The following is a 17,469-nucleotide window of genomic DNA, read 5'->3' on the forward strand; positions in this document are numbered from 1 at the left end:
AAAGTTCCCACTGCTTCGAAAAATGCAGTCCAGACCTTGAAGTAAACTTGGGATCTCAATCAAACCTGGGTAGGCCATGCAATCCAAAGATTTCTTTGAGGAACACTCTGGTCACATCCACTACAGTGTAGGTTTCTTTTACTAGAATCAGATGGGCAACGTGGTAGTCTGTCAACTACCACGAAAATGGAGTTGTAACGTGATTGCACTGAAGGTAATCCAGTAATAAAATCCATATTGATACATTCCCACTTCATCTGGGGGATGTCCAATGGATGTAACTTCCCAGGCATTTTTACTCTTTCAGCTTTGACTTTATAGCATGTCAGACATTGACGTACATGATTCAGTACATCCTTTTTCAGACCAGGCCAAAAGAAGCTTTTCTTTACAGACATGTAGGTTTTGATGAAACTTGGATGTCCTGCTATAAGGCTATCATGGGCTTCATTCAGAATTTGACCCTTAATTCCCTCATCATTGGGAATGCATAGCCTATGATTATAATACATAATTCCATCATTCAGACTGTACCCTTGAACTGGGTTTTTGCTTTCCTGCACAAGTAGGGTAGCAATAGGGCCAAAGAATCTATCCTGCATGATCTTCTCTCTTGCTTCAATTATCAAAGGATTTGACACTACTAAAATTGCAAGCAAGGAGGCTTTTCTGCTGAGGGCATGTGCTACCACATTCTCTTTGCCTAGGCGGTACTTGATTTCAAAATCAAACTCCTGTAAGGTCTACATCCATCTTCTTTGGCACATGTTGAGGTCCTTCAGAGTGAAGATCCACTTTAAGCTGTGATGATCTGTCATCAAAGTGAATCTTTTTCCCATTAGGTAATGTCCACAACTTTAAGGCATAGACTACTGAAAGTAATTCCAGGTTATGGATAGCATAATTCCTCTCATTCGTTCTGAGCTTTTGGGATTCATAGGCCACTGCATGACCTTCCTGCATGAGTGCACCTCCCAGGGCAAAACCACTTGCATCAGTTACTACCTCAAAGGGTAGAGAGAAATCTGGTAGCTTCAGAACGGGACTGGTTACCAAGGCGATCTTCAGCTTATCAAAAGCACTCTGACACTTGGCAAACCACTGAAATGGGGTATTCTTTTTGCGAAGGTTAGTCATGGGGGAAGCTATGAGAGCATACTTTGGTATAAAAATTCTATACCAACCAATCAATCCCAAGATTCCTCTGACTTCTTTCACTGACTTAGGTTCAGGACAATCTATGAATGCTTGGACTTTTGCGGAATCTGGAGAAATCCCACCAAAAAGCCCAAGTACTCAACATGGTTGGTAGAGAAAGTGCATTTGCTCTTTTTTGCAAAGAGTTTGTGCTTCCTTAGAATCTCAAGAACTTTTCGGACATGAGTCTCATGGTCAGTTGCATTCTTTGAGTAAATCAGAATGTCATCAAAGAAAACTAGAACAAAATCATCCAAGTATTCTCTGAGGATGTCCTGCACTAGGCGATTGAATGTAGCTGGGGCATTAGTTAATCCGAATGGCATGATAGTAAATTCATAATGCCCATATAGTGAGTATTGATGGCTATTTTTGGTATATCTTGATCATTGATCCTGATCTGGTAATACCCGGATTTGAGATCTATCTTTGTGAAGATCTCGGTTCCATTTAGCCTGCCCAAAAGCTCATCAAATCTTGGGATAGGATATTTATTCTTAACTGTCAGCTGGTTGAGACCTCTGTAATCCACACAGAGTCTTAACGTCCCATCCTTCTTTTTCTAAAAGAGAATTGGCGCTCCCCAAGGTGAAACATTGGGTCTAACAAACCCTTGTTCTAACAGCTGCCTAAGCTATTCCTTGAGTTCGATGACGTGCGCTGGGCTACTGGCTGAGCTCTGGGGTCAATTCTTCACATGATCTACTTCCCGAATTGGAGGCATTTCAGTTAGCTCTGTTGGGGAATAGATCATCAAATCCATTTAACCATTCTGGTTCTTTAGCCTTAAGCTTTGAGTCTACTGGGTTCATTTTGACAACATAAATTTGCTACTTCTTTCTAAGTCCTTTCAGCAACCTAGAAGCTTTAACTAATTGAAGGTCTGGGGATCCGAAAACTCCAGTTCCTTGAACTTTGTTCCGTGAAGGTCATGGAAGGAAATGGTTCCATTGTGACACTGTATGTCGGTTGATTTTTGTGGAGCCAATCCATTCCAAGGATTCCGTCAAAAACTCCCAGACGTAAGACTTTGAATTGGCAGTCGGTTACTTTACCGTCTCGATTGACCTGGATAAGATCTGTCTCGTGGTGAGTGCAAAGAATCTTCCCACTGGCCAATTCAACTTGCATGGGTTTCCTTGATTTCTGTTCTAAGACTAGCTTATGCAAGCATCTAGGGGAAATGAATGAATGACAACTGACATCGGTTTTCACTTCTGCGCTCATCCCTCTAATTTCTTGAAAGAGGTGGGGCTCCTAAGAAAGTTTTCTGGCGGAAGGGTCTTCCTTCACTTCAGAATCTTCCTGCATCCTCATTCTGACTTGGGCCTTGCTGCTTCTTCGGGGGTGAAAAGTTTGAAGTACTTCCCTGGGTTTGGAATCTTTTAAAGTTAGAGGGTGTTTGGCGGGACCTTTACTACAGGCTTTGGCAAAATCCTTTGCCATTCTTACTGCTTCGGCCATTGAGATAGGTTTGGCATTCTTGACTAAAGTATCCAATGGCTCATTCATTCCCCGAATGAACCTGGCCATCAGCTGCTCTTCATCCAATTAAGGGGAATATTTAAGGAGAAGAGCAAAAGCATGATGGTACTCTTCAATTGTTCGGCTTTCCTGCTTTAGTTCCAGGAACTCATTCATCTTAGTCTCAAGAAAGCCTGGGGGACAAAACCTCTTTTTGAGGTAAGCCTTGAGATCGGTCCAGGTTTGGGTATTTCAGTCGAGACGATTTTTCTCGCAGTGATTCCTCCACGCAACCCTAGCCATTTCCATAATCTTTATCGTGGCGAGAGCCATCTTACTTCTCTCATTGTAGCCAGTTACATCAAAGTGTTCCTCCATGGCCTCAATCCACTTTTCTACAACTTCACCTTACTGTTCCCCTTCACCCTTGAAGGGACCAGGCTGTGATCAGTGCAGGGCTTTGCGAACATCCGGATCTAACTCCTCGTCAGTTAGAGGATCCAGTTGCCTTGCACGGGCTACGCACCTCATGACTCTGACAAAACAAGATTTTTGTCAGCTTAACTTTGACAATAGCTTTATGATTATTTAATTTTTTGAACTTTATCTTTAAACATATAATTATTCCATCATACAACTTACAGTAAGATTTACCCTGATAATTTCATCAACCATTTTCACAATCATGAAAACAAAATGGAATTGTTTTCGCAAAAAGATTTTAATACATGTACATAGAGCATCACGGCTCCCAAAATCACTGCCTCAATCGCGTACGTATAAAGAAGCGAAACTGCGAAGGTGACATACCATGGTACACACAATTCATTACACAAAGAGGTGCTATAATTCTATTTCTAGGGATAAAGCGGCTAAGAAACCTAAAAACTCGACATGAAATTCTAAAATTCCTAGGTGAATGATCGAAGAGCTGTACACGCTGAACAAGCCCTAGCCTTATTAGAATCATGGCTAAGGAAATATTTTGTCTGAGCCTCTGACGCTGATTGGTACTGATATTAATACATTGTCCTCCAAAGAACCACATATACCGATGACGTCGCTCAAGAGGATCAGGAAAGTAAAGACTCTCAAAATGGCGAGCGAGTCTCACTCTGCTCATGCGGGTCATAGCAGAGTTGATGAGGTGCTCAAATGCAAAAGCTATCATATCCTGGCTCTGAGGGAGTCCAAGAATACCAGATAGGTTCGGGGTATCCATCTTATTTCCAATTCAATTTATGAGTTTTTTCAATTTTGAAGTTCATTCCCATAGTATTAACTCGGGGGGGTCACTATATATAAATCCTCTATATCACGTGCGTTCAAGGCCTATTTAAAAAGTCCCTTATCTGTGAATTTTTTAGTGAATATAATGTATCCTTTCCTATTCAAATCTGTAATTTTTTTTTAAAATATAATAAATAAATCCCCTCTGTAAATATATTTCTGTAAGTTTTAAATATTTAAAATGTCCTTCTGTTGAACCCACGTGATACTTACATATTTATACGAGTGACCCCCCCGAGAGTATTAACAAGAGAAAAACATCTCTTTCCCAGATTTCTATTAAAAATTTAGGCAATTTCTGTTGATGTTACTTAAACTTACAACAGCGCTGTGATACCAGCTGTGTGGTCCCTCTACCCCCTCCGTGCACCGGACTCCCAGTAAATGACAGTGGAAGCAACCCCCTCATGCGTGGGTGAATAAACCAGATATAGAAGGAAACTATTGCTGATATAGTTTGATCATCTGAGCAATTCAACACTTTTTTCCTAATCAAGATCAGGCACAGCCGGTTGATCCACTCAATTGAGAAATTTATCAGGGAATTAACTAACTACTCAAATCCTAGCGTAATCCTAAGATTGCTTTTTCAATGAGGCATAACATCATATTCATTTTAGAGAAGACAAAAATCATAAAAACCATAAAATGAATAGAAAAAGAGAGAATTTCCAACTTACGAAGGAATTTGAGAGCTTTCCTTTGGCTTGATGGTTTAAGGGATCTACTCTTGTTTGAAACAAGAGTGGCCACCAATCTTTAGAAGAGGGAAGGTCAAAAACTAATGAATTATGAGTAAATTCACAGTTTTTGGCTCTTGGGAGAAGTAGAGTAACAGTGCAAAAAACACTATTACGCTTCAACAAAGGAAAAGGCTTCTATTTATAGGAAAAAGTGAGCTTCTAACCAAGCTAATCGATTCTAGAATTTTCCAGATTAGTTTGGTCAATTTTTTACCATTTTTGGGTCAGTTTAGTCCACTTTTTGGATCTAATTGAAATAGGAGAGATGAGAGATAAAAATATCTCATTATTTAGGAGTTTAAAACTCTCCCACACATGTGAAATAGGCGCCTCCTTCATGAGGGAAATTCCCCCATACTGAGGTGTCAAAAATGAATCATTTCTTCTAAATATCTCTCTTTTTTAACTATTAACCTTGTCCTTAGTCAACTCTTCATCTTATGTGAGTATTTACTCATTTCTGGGGGATTTTTCTTTTATTCTTCCATTTATCTCCTCCGTATATTTGGATGAATCTTATCGATCCATAGGAACCTTAATTTAAATTTTTCTAAAACTATGGACCCCTAGGATAATGCGTCTACTTGATTTCTAATGCACCTTCTGAAAATCTTTTTGAACTTCTATTTCGGGGGAACCTATTTTAATAAGAAGAGATATTTTTCCATCCAAAAATATTCAAAATCTAAATATACTCTCTCTAGGCCAAAACAGGTAGAAACAAGATCTTTTATATTTCTGAAGAGGGATTTGATTACAGGGGAAGATGCTGGACATCTTGAGAGGCTGTGGAGGAATATTACACAAATGCGACTTCCGAGGAACCTACATAAACTGACTCACCAACCCAACAGCATAGCTCAAATCTGGCCTGGTGATTGTCATGTAGATCAAGCTTCGTACGCCTATACAAAGTAGGATCCTCCAAAATCTCTCCTCAATCTGCAGTGAACTTGCCATTCTGATCCAATGGCACTAAGATAGGCTTACAGCTTGTCATACTACCATACTTGGATAACATGTCCAAGCCATACTCTCTCTGCAAGCAGTAATCCAATACCATGTGGTGACCTAATCACCTCAATGCCCAAGAAATATCTAAGCTCCCCCAGATCCTTCATCTCAAACTTTTGTCTAAGCAAGATCTTTACATCAAAGATCTCTGCATCATGGTCGCCCATAATGATTAAGTCATCTACATAGATGACAACAAGCATAACCCCTCTATCACTGTGTCTCACATACAGCAAGAAATCTGCATTTGCTACATGAAAGCCAATAGTGACAAGATATTCAGAAATCTTGTCAAACCATGCTCTTGGTGCTTGTTTTAAGCCATACAAGGCTTTCTTCAACTTGTAAACATGCTCGGGGTGACTCACATCCTCATAACCAGGTGGCTTCAACATATACACCTCTTCCTGCAAATCCCCATGCAAGAATGCATTCTTTACATCCATCTAATGTAAAGACTATTGCTTTGGCGCAGCCACTGCTATCACAACTCTCACTGTTGCCATCTTGGCAAACTGGGCTAAAAGTTTCCTCATAATCAATACCATATGTCTGCGCATATCCTTTGGCTACCAATCTAGCCTTGTACCTGCTTATGCTTTTTCCCCATCACTGTTATGTTTTACTTTGTACACTCACTTGCATCCAATGGTTTTCTTGCCTTCAGGCAATTGCACTAAATCCCAAGTCTCATTTCCATATAGTGCATCCATCTCCTCATCCATAGATTTCTCCCAACACACATGTCCAACAGCCTCATCAATGCATGTGGGCTCTACAACAACCTACACAACTTTTGCCATGTATGCATAGTGATGTGCCACATAACCATCATAGGTAAACCTCTGCACAGGATTCTTCACTCTCCCAAATCTTTGCAGCTTTGCATTCATGGCTTACATAGCCTTCTTTACACTAGGTGTTCTCATAGCTGGTATCCCAAGCTCCTCATCAAGGCTCATCTCTAAGCCACTAGACTCTCCATCAATATGAGAATGCCCTGCAGAAATGTTAGGCATACTAAGGGGCTCAACCACTTTCTCTTTGCCTTTATGTGATGTACTAATCACATTTGCAGGACTGGTATCATGACACAGCCTGCCACTCCATGGTCTATCACTAACCACTAGATGAGGACTCTCGTGGTCCACTCAAAGACTGATTGCTGACTTGCATTTTGTGCAACCACATTTCCACTCACATCAGCCCCAACAGCTTCTTTTTCACCAGCATACCAACTGCTCATCTCATCAAAAACAACATCCCTGCTTACCCTCAATTCACGTTGTCGTGACGTGGGCGGTGTCGCTGGGAAAGTGCGAGACTTCTGGCTGTGAGAGTAGCTTCCAAAATCTCAGCAAGGAAACAAAACAGATAGCTCCTCAAGGAGCATAAGACATCACCATTTTTGTTGACATGTACATGTGCCAATTCACTTCAATACATCCCAAAATTCAGCTTGATGATTGCACATAAATTGTGTGTCAAGAGCATGACCTATTCCAAGCATAGATCTCTTGATTCCTCTTCCCAAATGCCTCAAACCAATCACATGTAGGCATAACACAATCTACAAATGATTTCCATATACATGTGACCATTCACATCACATATAACATATAATACCAATTCCATCATTTCAAGGTGTCTCTTGATCTCTTGAAAACCTGCTTTTAGATTCCAACAACTCACAAGCAAAAGATGACATATGGCATATGTACAACATAATCATGTGATTTTTGAAAATTCCATGTCTAGCATTCCAAAATCCAGCTGAGTAGAAAATTAATTCCAAGTCCCAAGATTCTCCAAAACAACAAAAAAAAGCTTACCCAAAGCCTTATCCCCAAATGCTTTAAAAAAGATAGTGTAATTATTTAAGGGCTTTACGATTTTGAAAATCGTAATTGATAAACAAAAACAAAAAAAATTCACTTATCTCAGAAAAAAAAAGAAGCGAATTTTTGGCTTTTGCTTCTCTCATTATTTGCTTCACTGCCGTATGCGCCAGATTCTGACTTCTTCATGGTACAAAAATGGTACCACAAACAACCGCTGGCCGCATCCACATGAATTGGAGTGTCCCATCCTGTTTCCTTGTTCTTTTTCTCAAGCAAATCATTCAAACGCTTCATATATTCAAACTCCCCATTGTATGTGGAACCTAGAATCGTGCACACACAGATGGTGTTCTCATTCACTAGCTAGACTGCCTTCTCAGGATCCATCACATAGTATCCATCTCTCAGCCTTATTCTTAATTCTGGGTGGTGGAAATGAAAGCCACCACCCAAGACCTTTCCCTCCATTAGCTTCATCATTGCCTTATTAATGCCCAGGCCAACCCCCAGCCTCCAACAGTGCATCTCATCATACAAAACCAGAGCCTCCTTGTTTTGCTCATTCCGAGTAAGAACAGAAATCATGGCATTCCAAGACACGATATCTCAAAAGGGCATTCTTCAAAACCAATCCTTACATCATACATGCTCTCACATTTCCATACATGTTGAGAAGGGTGTTCCCTACTACAAGGTCTACCATAAGCATAAAACTCCATAATTCACACCACACTCATGTACAGAGGCTTCGAGACCTAGCTCAGCCTCAGCTCGTCTTATTGAACCTCATTTACAATATGAACATATGTACTTAGGCATCATATAATGACTCAAGTCATGGCACTTAATCCCATGCATCTGGATTTGTATTTAATGGCCTCATATGCATGGTTTCACACCATAGACGTGCCATGGCACGACATCCACCCCCTCTAAACCTGCACATCCTCTGGTATGTGCCAAATCATCATCAAGATCCACATGTATCTGGATGTCGTCTTCTTCTTCTACATTATCAGGGAGATCATCCTCTTCCTCTTCAGCCATATCCATGCTATCACTATCAAGCCTCTCATCCTGAGTCTCTTGTGAATCAAAAGGATCACTGTCATGCCTTCTTTTAAACATCTTGATCCTTTTTCCTGCTACTACAAGATTCTTTATCTCTGTTCGATCAAGCTCACATAGGGTATACGTGGCATTTCCATGCACATGTTTGACAATGTAAGGGCCAAACCATCTTTTTGCAAACTTTCTTTGAACAGTGAACTGGTTGTCAAGGCTACTATCATACATTAGGACCCAATCACCTTCTTCAATAGGTTTTGGCCGGAGTCTGTGTCTTCTATCAAATCTTTCTTTATTTTTCAACCTTGCATCTTTCAAACGAGCTTTAGCAAGCTCTACATCTTCAGGCCTCCTCTCCAGCTGCCTTATTCGCAATGCAAGGAGGTCTTCCATGTTCAATCCTTCCACCCAGGGTAATACATTCCAAGTTGGAACTACTTCTTCAACTGGCATTACTGGCTTCTGACCATACATTAATTCTACAGGCATGTATCCTGTCTGAGCTATGAGTTGTACGGTCAGCCCACAAAGCATATGGTAGCAACCTTGGCCACTCTCGTACTCTTCCTTTGCATGCCTTAGCCAAAGCTTTAATGATTGGAGGATGTCCTCGCTCACTTTTACCATTGCCCTCAGGGTTGTAAGCACATGTTAGGGCCAATTTGATGCCAATTCTAGAGAAGAATTCCTTTGCTTCTTCAACATCTAGCTCACCTCTGTCTCAGCTGTTATTTTGCCAACACAACCATACCGGAAAATCACATCTTCCAAGAGAAATTTGCATACTGTTTCCGTACTCTTTGTTCTAAGAGCACGCCCTTCCACTTGATTTGTCAAATCTTCTCTTGCAAGTGCTATATACCGCATCTGCCAAATTTCCAAAGGCATTGTAACTAGATCCACTACCCATTTGTAGTGGATCCACTACCCATTTGTAGTGCATGGCAGGTGGGTAGGTTGGTTGCAAGCCATCACGTATTGGGAAATATCCTTGTACATTCCTTTCCACCAATATCTCTCCTTTATTTTGGTAAAGGTGGCCCACACACTTCGATGTCCAGCCCAAAGACTCTCATGGAATTCTTTCATGAGCTCCCCTTGAGTTTCTTTATCACATATGACTCTGTGTGGCATAGCATTCCTCTGCTTAGGATGCTTCCACAGGTACCCATCCTTTAGAAAATACCCATATGCTTTTCTGTGGATCCTTTTAAATTCTGAGTCAGACCAATTTTCTTGTCTTGTCAAAGTACTCAAGTATTGACCAATAAGCAACCAATCTCCTTCATACATTTCCTCACTAAAAGACTCAAGTGCATTTGATAAGCAAGTATGGTCCCCTTTTGTATATGCAGTAGTATAGAATCTTGTACCTACATCATCAATGTCACTAATCATCCCTTCTTCATCTTCATACCTAGCTCTTGATAGCATATCTGCAACTGGGTTATCTTTTCCTGCAATATGCTCAAACTCAGGATTTAGTGACTTGATATAGGCAATCCACCTAAGCATAGCAATATCCGGAGTGGTGCAGCTTGCAATCATCCCAAGGAGTGGCAAGCAATCAGTTTCCACAAGTACAGATGCCCCAATAAGATATTCCTTTTCACATTTTAGAGCAGTGACTATTCCACATAACTCTCTCTTGATCTACAGATATTTTCGTTGACGAATGCTTAATACCCTTGCTCCAAATCTGATTACATACCTGTGATCATCCTCATCATCTTGCCCTACTGCCCATCCTATCCCAGTAGGACTAGTATCAACTGTAACAATCACAGGCCTGTCACACTCATAATCTGCCTTCCTTAGAGCAGGTGATGATTGGAGAAAACATTTCAGCTTCCGCATAGCTTTAATATGTACTGCACTCCACAAAAATTTTTGATTTTTCCTCAAAAGTTGATAAAGAGGATCTGCTACATGTGCATAATGTGGGATCCAAATAACATAAAAGACGTATGCACCAAGAAATCTCCTCAGCTCTGTAACATTAATGCATATCTCTTTCATTCTTTGTATTGCATCTATTTTGGCTGGACAAGGTCAGCGTCCTAGTACTACAAAGATGCCCCACTATTAGCACTTCACCAACCCCAAACACTGATTTCAGTCCAGATAAAGTAAGATTCACCTCTTCAAGCCTGGATAGAATCATATCACGATCCTTTATATGATTCGCCACAAACTTGCGGCACCCTTTCGAATCCAAATCCCCATCTTTGTCTTTCTCATCACAGCCTTTTATTGGCACATCATCCAAAAAAGGCATAGTTATTTGTGGTATGAAGTCTCGCAAGACTTTCTTCATTCCATTCATCATATGCGCCACTGAGTTGGTGGCTCCCTGTGGTAAGGTACACATTCTTACCAATCCCAAAGGAGTTTTCATTGTGGTTAAGTCCCTGCTTTGTATATCCAGCTGAAACTGATCATATCCCGAATACAGATCACCCATAGAGTATTTTGCTTTCCCTGCAAATGCTTCTGCAAACTCGTCCACAATTGGACTTGCTCCCACATTCCTAATTGTAACCTTGTTTACAGGTTGCATGTCTTGAATGAAGCGCAATGTTCCATTTTTCTTTGGCACGGTAAACCATCTGTTGGAGTATGGAGCGCATAATGGCTCCAAAATTCCCATCCTGATCTTTTCTTTTAGTAATTCCATCAGCTTTGCCAAGAGAGCCTCTGGTACTCGAATCGTCCGCCCCGCAGGTTCCAGGGCACATGTGGAACAGTGAAGATCACCATTGGCGCTCTTACACTTGGATCAACACAGCCTATCTCATGCGGCTGAAAAGCAAAGGCTTTCCCATGTTTTATAAGCAACTCCTCAAAGCATTTCCTTTCAACTGGCAACAGAAAATCCTTTTCACCAATCTTGAGCTCTTTTAGGGTTTCCTGTGTAAACTTATGCCCAATTTTCTTCAGATCTCTGAGATTCGGTTGCATAGAGGCTTTATCTATTTTCTCCTTGCTTCCTAGTGGCAAGGGCAAGGCAACTGGTTTCACCTTTTTTGCAACCATTTTGTACTTTGTATCAACATGAGCATCCATCTCACAATTCACGTTTTTACATTCCATCCCCTCAAATTCCCGGATTATATCATACATCCCCACAGATGACACCTCTATCATCTCATTTCCACCCTCTAAGCATGCTCTTTCCATGGCAAAAATCACATCCATAGTATCCACAAATGACACCTCATCAAGCACCCCTGAAATAAACTCATTCTTCTCCAAAAGACCACACTGCTCAAGACTTTTTTGTTCATTTTGTACATGTCGACGCATGCCATGCTTCAAATCCTTGCTTTTTACAAAGACCAGTGACCCATAGCTAGAAAATCCGTGAAAATTTGCTGAAAAGTTATTTACATTGATTGAGTCTTGCAAGAACTCATTTTCCCTTGTACCATTGGAATCCCGCTTTACAATGGCACCTGGCCAAAATCCCTCATCTCCCTGTAGTTCATGAATTCTCTGTTTATCTTTGGGAGTGACTGTGCTCGAAGAGACTCACGGCTCCTTTCATGGTTAATGCAAACTGTCAAAAACTGAACAGCTTTCTTGCCATCTTTACTCCTTATTCTTGCATATGCCGAGCCATCATCCAAAACCTTTGTTTCCATCCTCACAGCTGTAATGTAGGGTTGCCCAAGGATAAGGGGATACGATGACATCTCCTGAACAAAGAAGTTCTGATCATCTTTCACATCCCCTATAGTTACCCTTGCAATTGGACAGGCTGCATAGAGCTCTCCAGATGAGTTATTGGCTGCTTTAATCATCCACCCATGATCTACATCCATTGGCCACTTATATTTGTTGTAGAGATTTTTAGCCATTAGATTTATTTCAGACCCATGATCGATTAGAGCGACATACGGCTCTTCCAAGTCACCTATCTTGACAAGGGTTTCAGTGGTGGCCCTTGCCCAATGGCTCCTGGAGTAATGACTCTTTGTAAGAACTTCTTTTTCATCATCCTCATCCACAAAGCGCACTTGTCGTGCCCCTTCAGCAGAGTGATTACATTCCACCACATTTTCTCTCTCTTCCTTTTGTTGTACCTGTACTCCATGAGTCTTGGAAGTGCTTGCCTCCCCTTGTGATGGAATAGATTCAATTATGGACTGCCTTTTTCTTCATATAATATCAATTATCTAATCATGGAATTCTTTCTTTGCAATCCCCAAGACTTCCCCTAGTGTAAATTCCACCCTGCTGTTTAGAATCCTCTCTTCAAGCACCTTTTTGAGATCTGTTGCGGCTTCAATATCAGATTGAAGCTTGTAGAGTGGACTTTTCCCTTTACCCTTCTCCTTCTCATGCTTCATTTTTGCTGGCACTTCTTCCATTGATACTTCTTGTGGAGGTCTGCTATGCGTTGGAGGCATATGTGATGGCCCAGGATCCTTCTTTTCACTACCACGAGTGACCCTTTTTGATGGCCCTCCTTCCTCATTTTCCCTCTTACGCTTTTCCTCTACCTGTGCCTCATTATTCTGGCATTTCGCAATGTAGGCATGAACAAATAAAGAATCCACAGGCTCTTCCCAGCCAGTCTCAAGACGTATACAGTCACCTGCCTCATGCAAAGCCTGCTTAGACACCTTCTTTGACGCAATTAGTTCCATTGTTGATGGCCAAAAATCTTCATCATTCTCAGATTCCTGCTTTGATTGACCAACCTTTAACCCATAGGTTGCTGCCTCAACCATAGAGATGGCATGTCCAGCGACCATGTCTTCAACCAGTTTTTTCATCCCTCCTTTTCCAAAGTTTGTGCTTAATGGAAGACCAATCTATAAGGTGGATTTTCCCATCTTTGAAAAACACAAGTTGATTTCCGAGGGCTTCTTTATAGCTAGCACAGTCTTTCTTTGCATGTTCTGGGTCATCACACCATATACATCTGAATGTAAACCCTTCTTTGCTTTGAGGCCTTTGCATAGAAGCCTGCCCTAATGGTAGCCCTTTTTCCTCAATCCTCCTGGACATCTTCAATTTTAGGTCTCGCATGCCCTTAATAAGCTCATCCATCGGCCCTTCTACCTTTGGGATTGCAGCAGCTGGTCTTGGTAGATTCTCAGGGATAACAGCAGTTATAGGGGTTGTCGAGCTCATCACCATTTTATCCCTCCTTCGTTGCCGCTTTGCTAGCATGGTGACCGCATCCTCGATATCATTCCAATCATTCTTTAGCCTCTGCTATGTATCCTTATCCTCAAGGAGAATTTCCAATTTTTCTTGGAGATATTTCCCAGCTGCTTGTAAGAAGAGCTCTGTTTTTTCCCTGTCCAAGGTTGTGCGCTCAATCCTTGACAGCTGGGCATAGCGCTTCTCAAACTCTCTTAGCAACTCTGTGGCAGAAATTCCCATTTTGGGTTTTGTGACCCATTCCAAGAAAGTTCGTTTGGTCACCCACTCGGAATCCTCCATGAAATATTCATCCTTTAAAGCAAGCTTGAACTCCTCCCAATTTCTGCCACCATGTGCTGTTTGTAATCCTCTTATGTTCTCTCTTATTCAAGGAACACATACCAGCTCAAAGCTTCGAACCATATCCTCCTCAGTCAACCTGTTTAGCTCCATTTTCTTTGTGTAATTGTGCAGGTACTTTGTGATGTCCTTACCATCAAATTGATCCACCTTTCTCACAAGTGACTGCAGTGCTTTAGTCGTGGAAAATTGCCCCCTCTCAGCCGCTTGCTGTTGTTGCATATACATGGTAAACATCTGAAACATTTGCATAACCTCGGGGTCAAAATGAACCCCCTGTCCCTCAGGATTCTCAGCCATAGCTTGCACTGTGTATTTTACCACTAACTCTCACCCCAGCAGTTTCACGTCGGGTTCACCAAAGAGCTGTCGTGACGTGGGCGGTGTCGCTGGGAAAGTGCGAGACTTCTAGCTGTGAGAGTAGCTTCCAAAATCTCAGCAAGGAAACAAAACAGATAGCTCCTCAAGGAGCATAAGACATCACCATTTTTGTTGACATGTACATGTGCCAATTCACTTCAATACATCCCAAAATTCAGCTTGATGATTGCACATAAATTGTGTGTCAAGAGCATGACCAGTTCCAAGCATAGATCTCCTCATTCTTCTTCCCAAATGCCTCAAACCAATCACATGTAGGCATAACACAATCTACAAATGATTTCCATATACATGTGACCATTCACATCACATATAACATATAATACCAATTCCATCATTTCAAGGTGTCTCTTGATCTCGTGAAAACCTGCTTTCAGATTCCAACAACTCACAAGCAAAAGATGACATATGGCATATGTACAACATAATCATGTGATTTTTGAAAATTCCATGTCTAGCATTCCAAAATCCAGCTGAGTAGAAAATTAATTCCAAGTCCCAAGATTCTCCAAAACAACAAAAAAAAGCTTACCCAAAGCCTTATCCCCAAATGCTTTAAAAAGATAGTGTAATTATTTAAGGACTTTACGATTTTGAAAATCGTAAGTGATAAACAAAAACAAAAAAAATTCACTTATCTCAGAAAAAAAAAGAAGCAAATTTTTGGCTTTCGCTTTTCTCATTATTTGCTTCACTGTCGTATGCGCCAGATTTCGATTTCTTCATGTATTGTGAGATTTCTTGAAGATCATATCCCTAGAAAGCACTTCATTTCCTCTTTAAATCAAAATCCAAGATGCCCCATACAGTTGCCACCCTCATGAATTTTAAAACTCTGGTTGTATTCCGGTCTGGTTCTGATTTTTACACACCTCCCCCTTTCAGTATGCACCGTTTCTCTGGTTATTTTCCCTTTCCCGCAAGAGAATCGGGCTCCACACCTTTTGCAGCTAAAATATCGTATTTTCCCAGTTTCGAATACACTGCGCCTCCATTATTTTAGCTTATTAATCGAAAATTTCCTTTTTTTTTAAAGACTCTTTTGCATGCCATGCAAGCTGCCACCTTGCGTCTGCGCTAAGGTGCAGCTGAAGTCCTCTCTAATCACCACCTTCAGTAGACTCACATACTGTGTATCTGGAGCCATAGTGTAGGCAAGCACAATCCAACGATACCTGCGAAGGTTGTCTGTGATCTCAGACTCATCGTGTTCACTCTTATCCTTGAGAGAGAATGTCACCACTGGCACGCCCACCTCCTTTGACAAAACATCAAACCTCCCAGTCTTGAGAATCCCGTCACACAACATCTTGACATTGGAACGGCAATTGTCCATTATACTCTTGTAACCCTTAAACTCTAGACGGATGAGCTGATAGTACTGTGCAATGATTTGGCTAGCTCCTTTGGAGAAATTGAGAGTGAAGGTGAGCTCGTCTGCTGCCCCAAGGTAGTTCACGTGGAAGATGAGCTCCTCTGGCAGGTCTTTCTTGCTCTTCCATATTACCCACCAAATCCCTACGTACACGAGGCCATACTTGTGACCACTCACATCAATGCTCCTCACACATGGTAACGTAGAATCCCAATCTATCTCCGGGTACAAAAATGGTACCACAAACCACCGCTCGCCACATCCACATGAATTGGAGTGTCCCATCCTGTTTCCTTGTTCTTTTTCTCAAGCAGATCATTCAAACGCTTCACATCTTCAAACTCCCCATTGTATGTGGAACCTAGAATCGTGCACACACAGATGGTGTTCTCATTCACTAGCTAGACTGCCTTCTCAGGATCCATCACATAGTGTCCATCTCTTAGCCTTATTCTTAATTCTGGGTGGTGGAAATGAAAGCCACCACCCAAGACCTTTCCCTCCATTAGCTTCATCATTGCCTTATTAATGCCCAGGCCAACCCCCAGCCTCCAACAGTGCATCTCATCATACAAAACCAGAGCCTCCTTGTTTTGCTCATTCCGAGTAAGAACAGCAATCATGGCATTCCAAGACACGATATCTCAAAAGGGCATTCTTCAAAACCAATCCTTACATCATACATGCTCTCACATTTCCATACATGTTGAGAAGGGTGTTCCCTACTACAAGGTCTACCATAAGCATAAAACTCCATAATTCACACCACACTCATGTACAGAGGCTTCGAGACCTAGCTCAGCCTGAGCTCGGCTTATTGAACCTCATTTACAATATGAACATATGTACTTAGGCATCATATAATGACTCAAGTCATGGCACTTAATCCCATGCATCTGGATTTGTATTTAATGGCCTCATATGCATGGTTTCACACCATAGACGTGCCATGGCACGACAACGTGTAGCATGGTTATAACACCTCTATCCCTTTTTCTCAAGGGAATATCCAATAAACACACATTTTTCAGCTTTTGGATCCAGCTTAGTTCTTAACTCATATGGCACATGCACATATGCAATGCATCCAAAGACTCAGATGAGACAAATTAGGTTTTTTGCCAGTTAACCTCTCCTCTAGAGTTACATCATGTATAGCTGCAATTGGAGTCCTGTTCATGATGTAAACTGCTGTAGAAATAGCTTGAGCCCAATAGCTATGCGGCATGTTCTTCTCCTCCATCAATGCTCACGCAATCTTAGCAATGTGCCTGTTTTTTCGCTCAGCAACTCCATTTTGCTGCAGAGTGTATCTGCATGTAAACTTTCTCCGAATACCATTCTTCTTCAAAAATTCAGAGAACGCATTGGAGAAGTACTCTCCCCATCCATCTTACCTTAGGCACTTTACATATTTCCCTGTTTGCTTTTCAACCATAACTCTGAAATTCTGAAAATGGGTGAACACCTCACCCTTCTCTTTCATGAAGTATACCTGCGCTTTCCTTGTGTGGTCATCAATAAATGTCACATATTACCTGCAGCCTCCCATAGACATGGTCTTCGTAGGACCCCATAC

General features: G+C 41.4%; 1 pseudogene; it reads right to left on the bottom strand.

The window, feature by feature from the left end:
- Positions 1–15,475: 15,475 nt before the first annotated feature.
- On the bottom strand, positions 15,476–16,408 carry LOC147608475 (glutamate decarboxylase pseudogene; annotated as a pseudogene).
- Positions 16,409–17,469: the final 1,061 nt, after the last annotated feature.

Source organism: Cibotium barometz, chromosome 53, assembly GCF_041138505.1.
Source record: "Cibotium barometz isolate CiBa-2024 chromosome 53, ASM4113850v1, whole genome shotgun sequence".
Taxonomy (NCBI): Eukaryota; Viridiplantae; Streptophyta; class Polypodiopsida; order Cyatheales; family Cibotiaceae; genus Cibotium; species Cibotium barometz.